The sequence below is a fragment of the Lynx canadensis genome, chromosome B1 (genome assembly GCF_007474595.2).
Source record: "Lynx canadensis isolate LIC74 chromosome B1, mLynCan4.pri.v2, whole genome shotgun sequence".
Classification (NCBI taxonomy): Eukaryota; Metazoa; Chordata; class Mammalia; order Carnivora; family Felidae; genus Lynx; species Lynx canadensis.
The window spans coordinates 44,958,075-44,963,871 of NC_044306.2; the positions used below are offsets into that span (position 1 = coordinate 44,958,075).

Here is a 5,797-nt window from a genome sequence, read left to right on the forward strand (position 1 = left end):
GCATATATTTTTAGAAAACTTTTTTTTTTTTTTTTTTTTTTTTTTTTTAGTTTGAGGCCTATGTGTGACTGGAAGCATTGATCAGAAGCAGCTCATTGTGCTGAAGAATCTGACGATTTCTCTCCTTGGTTTCTGGACATGATCATGTTGACATGGGATCTACTGGATTAATTCAACCAGCTTGTCTCTTTTTAGAATGGCAGTGATATAGCCCAGGTCTGCAGGACCCTGCACCCAGGAACCTGCTTATACCCAGTGGCAGGGCTGGGCTCCCCTTTGGCCCCTCCGCTCAGACCTGGGCAGGGTGCATAGTTAAGACATTTGGTCAACTTCTTCCTTGGGGACATGAACGCAGGCTGTCTAAAAACACACCACCACCTCAACCACTGTGCAAACAAAGCAGGATATTGGTTTCTTCAACTGCAATGTGTTTTGCCAAATAAGAGAGTGTTAATACCCCTTCCTCCCCCACTCTGCATGAATTGGATTACTTAAAGCATCTTTTCAGAGACGTCAGCAGTTTAACAGAGGCAATAAGTCAGGGCTGCCCTTGTGTTTTATTTTTCTGCCAGTATTTAGTTAATTAAAGAATGCAAATTAAAACACCTTAATTTATATAATATCAATACCAACGCCTTAAAACATTTGGCATAACTGCTCTGGCACGTCCCTTACATAAACTCTTCAGAGCAGTGCTAATAAAAATGAAAAAGGTTGTAAATCAAATTTAATTTATTCATCTTCTGTTTGGTACAAAAGCATATGCCAAAATCAAGTTATTTATGAGCACATCACAATAACAGGCATTTTTGTTGGTTGCAAATGACAAAAAAGGTTTTTTCCAAGGGATGTGTGTTTTAATTGTCTCTAGGTGCAGCTGTTTTCTGGGCTCTGATCTCTAAAATTTATAACTTTACAACCCTATCTTCAAAATAAAAAAAGCAGAGATTGCCACCTCCGCTCGAAAAGTCACCTGCACCCATCCGTATGGAGAGAGACATATACACCATCCGTCCAATGGAGTATGGATCTTCAGGTGAGATAAAAGGTTGGTGATTTATATCCGATTTCTTAAATATTCCATTAAGAGGATTATCTCACAGGAGGCTCAGATACAGCAGCGTCGGAAAGGATTTGGTGTGCGGCTGCTTTCTTGGAAGCCTTGCAGATGAACTACATGTATGTGAATGAACAGCCGACTGCCCATTTTCATCTCTCCCCTGCTTTGTTGCTATATTCCTTCTTTGTCTGGTGGATCTGAGCGTAGAATACATTTTTATTCAGTCTTGGAGGAAGAACAGTAGGCTTCATTCAGGGGTACTGAGGGATGGCATGTTCTCACTGCTTCCCGTGGCAAAGCCCTCTGTGCAATCGCCCTTCTCAAACTCCCTTCCTCACCCAGCTTGCAGCCCCTCTCTGGTCTCAGGTCATGTGGGAGGGTTGAGAGGGGTTTTGGAAAGACCCCTTCCACCCTGATCCCTTCCCGAAAAACCTACGCGAATTCACAAAATACAACTCTCTGGCCAGCCCGTGGCTTCCCTACTTGGGAGGCAAAAACCCAGGACAATACTGTGCCCTGTTCTGTTGGTTATCTGTTAACATGAACACTACAAGCTTGGCGGAAGAGGTAGAAAATTGGGGTTCCTCACTTGGTGAAGCGATGGGCAGAAGTGGCAAGTGGAATCCTTCTGTGATCTTGACAGCCATGGGTCCTCGGCTGCCTCGGTTGTGGGGAGACCACAAAACCCTAAACAAAATACATCTTGGTGGTTCCCTTTCTGATGTTAAAAACAGTGATACTCACCTTTTACACTGCTTTAGTTTGGAGCTAATGGGATGCTCTCCTTTGCCTCAGACTCATTGCAATAGTGAGCTAGAAACTTAACACTTGTTCAGGCGGATAGTTCTTTTGGGGGGTAGGTACCAAGGAGAGCCTGAGAAGGTCCTAGAAGAGTTCGCTACCTCCAGCCCCCAGAGAAGGTCCTAGAAGAGTTTGCTATCTCCAGCCCCCATAACCTCTCAAGCTCCTCTCTACCTCTTTACTCTATAGCGTCTCACTGGGTTATGGGAAAAAAACTGAGTCTGGGGTGACAGATAAGTCAGCTTGAGGGGCAAGCCGAGTTCTGCACTGTGTCGGGACACCTAGCATCAGAGTCTCTCAGCGGTAGCACTGGAGGGAGCACTGCGGGTGTGGATACTCAGGGTGTCCACATATATACATCCCCATGTGTGACCGTGGGCATATTCTCTCTCACTTTTTCTTGCGATGTGTCATCTTTAAAAGCGAATTTTGACCTTTCTATTTATTTATACCCCTCCTACCTCCATAAGAGATTCGAGGTCCCTTTACCATTCAAATAGCAGATACAGTAAAACCCGGAGCCATTAACAGAAAAGTAACAAGATCAGAGCCAAGTACAAGGGAGGAGGGGGAGGAAGAAGCAGAGTTATTATACCAGAGGGGGAAGAAACTTAGATTAAGGAAAGCTAATGCAATTGAGAACAAAACCCAGCTCCTAACTCCCTGGTAGCTTGGTGGGCGACTGCCAGCTATTGTAATAACTGTAGATTATTGCACCTCAAAGGCAGGTTTAAATGCCTGCTGAGGGTTCACTGGCCCCAAGAGCCTTCATCTCTCCAAATCTCTGTTTCCTCATCTGTGAAGTGAGGATTAACTCACTCATCATGGGGCTTTTGTGAGAAAGCAGTTCAACAACAGTGACAGTAGCTGTCACGTAGATAGCATGTATTGTATGTAGTTACTCTCCTGTTTTATGCAGACATTTTAAACATTTTTTTTTTATCATCTCTGACACTGCTAAAAAAGCACTGTGTCACAGACTGTGTCGCAGCCTTTCCTTCTTTCTTTGTGGGATCTAAAATCATGGTGCACTGTAGGTGAGAGGAGATAGGTTGTTAACTCATTCAGTCCTCACGTAACTTTATGAGGTGGGTGCTGTTTTTGTCCCATTTTACAGATGAGGAAACTGAGGCATACCACATTTAAACGACTCCTCCAAAGGCTATATAGCTGGCAAGCAGTGGAGCTGGGAATGTGATCCTAGGCCCTCTGACTTCACCCCTACGCTACACTGCCTTTCAACGACCGTCCCAGCAACACTCATTTCCACGAAATTTCAGTGTTGGGCCCTGGGGATGTCAGATGAAAAGATACGCCCTAAAGGACTGGACTCCAGTGAGGAGACCGACAGGTAAACAAACCACATCTTGAGGTATTAAGTGCATCAGTGGAAACACATCCAAGGCACAGAGGGAGAGAAGGGAGAGATGATTAGTTTCTGTGAAGCCTCTGTCCTAGTGCTCAGCCCTGTGGTAGAAACTCCCCCTCCAGCAGGTCAGGAGAAGCACATGTTTTCTTGGCTTTGAGAGGGGTCTGTTGAGTGGACCTTCAAATGGTAGGCAGGGGACAACTTCAGTGAACATGTTCTAATAGCTGAGAACGGGTGCCTCACCTGTGGCCGATTCATAATGGACAGTGGAGAGCTGGGGGCAGCAGATTTTAAGGGAGCATCAGCTTCTCAGGAAGACTGGGAGGTGGCTTTTGGGGCAGAGAGAGAGGGAGAGGTTTGGCCTCAAGAAGCTAGGCTGGAGGTCCTGTCCTTGGACACCCAAAGCAGGAGAGTGGAGAGCCAGGGAAGGGCCTGCAGAGAGAAAACAAGGAGGAAACAGGGATTAACCACCTGTTTGGTGTAAGAAAATGCAGCTTCAAAAGGAACGGGGCAATAGTCTCTGGGATGGAGTGAGGTTCCTGGAAGGAAGGAAGGAGCTGACTTGGAGCGAGAAAACCTGAATTTGAGACTTGATTTTGCCTCTTGGGAGCATGTTATCCTTTGAATCTCAATTTTATCATCTGTCTAAATGGGCATAAGGACAACATACTTATTACCTCACACAGTTAAAAGACCAATTAAGATAATATATGTGAAAGTGCTTTCCAAACTAAATAATGCTATGCAAATGTGAGTTATTATTGTTGTCTTTCTAGCCAGGTGCTTGCTCTCTCATTTCCTTCCTGGCTGCATGAGCTGGGACATGTTACTACAGGGGAAAAAGAGAAAAACACAGGGGATGGGCCTAGCCCGCCGTCTGGGGCAGTCACTACTAAGGTAGGCTTGACTTAGAGCTTGAAGCTCCTCCAGGCAGGGGTCTCACCCCCCTCCCCAACCTAGTGAGGAAGCTTGGAGGCCCCCACCCCTTAAGAGTTCCGGGACTTTGCCCTGTGGGGGGAGGTGGGGTCCTAGCCTTCACAACTCTTTGCTCCCCATTCCCTCGACCCCAGCCAGGCCAGCAGCAGGTGACCAGAGAGCTTTGGGCATGTCTTCCTCCCCGCCTAAGTCAAGTTCAGCAGCCAGTCAATCAGAACTTAACCCAAAGCAAACAAACCCCAAATCCATTTTGACAGAACTTCCCTGATAAAGGATATTTCCTATTACTTCGAACAGAATAAAGCCTATATTACGGAAGCCTCTTCTAGACCGTCTAGACGAGGACGGGATGCAAGTCCCGCTGGACCTTAGTCGCGGAGGTCTGTGCCCCTGCCTCTTGAAGGAGGCCAGGTCCAAGGGTGCCCCCATCTGAAGGCCTCGCAGCTTGCAGCCCGGCAGGAGCAGGGGGGCTGTCCAGGGGCAGGGAGGGGACTGGTGTGCACAGGCCACTCCAGGGACAGCAGAAGCCGACTCCAGCTTTTCGGGTCCTTCTCGAGAGGGAGAAGGAAGGAGGAAGTGGGAGGAGAAAGGGGAGGGGTGGGAGGAGGCGGGAAGGGTGATGCGAGCTGGGGTTTGGGAAGGGAGAGGAAGTGAGGGGAGGGAAGGGGAGGAGGAGGAGGGAAAGGAGGAGGGGATAGGAGGAGGGGGAGGAGGAGGTGGGGGGAGAAGGAGGAGGAGCGGGAGTGGAAGGAGGAGGGGGAGGAGGAGGGGGAGAGAAAGAGGAGGGGGAGGAGGAGGGGGAGAGAAAGAGGAGGGGGAGGAGGAGGAGGAGGAGGGGGAGGAGGAGGAGGAGGAGGAGGAGGAGGGGGGAGGCGGGCGCGCGAGGAGCCGTGAGCACCGAGCGGCCGCCCGAGGGAGCCCGGGGGTGCCCAGCCCGCGCCCCGGCCGAGAGCGCACCCGCCCCGCGCGCACCCGCCGCTCCCGGCCGTCGCCCTTCCGCGAGCCGCGCCGCCCTCCAGCAGGGCCTGCCCCCACTGGCAGCAGACAAAAGGCCATTTCTGAGTTACACAGAAAATGTGTTACTTTGCCAGAGGGCCGGGTAGAGGCCGCCGGGCCCGATCGTGGGCCGCGCGGAGCGTCGGCAGAGGGGGGCTGTCAGTCACCGCGCACCCTCCGTGAAAGGGGCCCCTTGTCAACTTCCCCTGCCTTTGAAGTGACTGGGATGGAGGTGCTCAATTAAAAGCCCATCAGTCTGTAAGTAAATCAACGCCTATCAGGCTTGTCACATCAAACAAACGATTATTACCCCAGCCCGCCCACCCCATTAATCTGGCTGTTCCTTCTTGACGGCTCAGGGTCAGGGCACCGTAAATCCTGTACTGGATTGCAGCCACCTGGATCGGGATGAAAGCGCTGGCGCGGCCGGCGGGGCGCACCCAGGCCTTTCCACCGTGGCCCCCGGAGCGCGGACGGGGCGGCGCCGCGGGACCCGCGCCCGACGGACGCACAAAGACCTAGACGCAGACAGCAGCCCAAGGAGACAGAGTGCGCAGAGGTGGGGAGACAGAGCCTGAGAAAATAGGCCGAGATGGAGATCACTGGAAGAAGAGGCCCGAAGTGGTGGAGACAGG

General features: G+C 50.5%; 1 long non-coding RNA gene across 1 annotated transcript; it reads right to left on the reverse strand.

Moving 5' to 3' along the window:
• Positions 1-623: 623 nt before the first annotated feature.
• LOC115512022 lies at positions 624-4,747 on the reverse strand. Its single transcript, XR_003968260.1, has 3 exons — positions 4,534-4,747; positions 3,474-3,662; positions 624-1,747 (listed from the first exon to the last, which is right to left on the reverse strand). It is a non-coding gene; the product is annotated as an uncharacterized LOC115512022 (long non-coding RNA).
• Between the last annotated feature and the right edge of the window lie 1,050 nt (positions 4,748-5,797).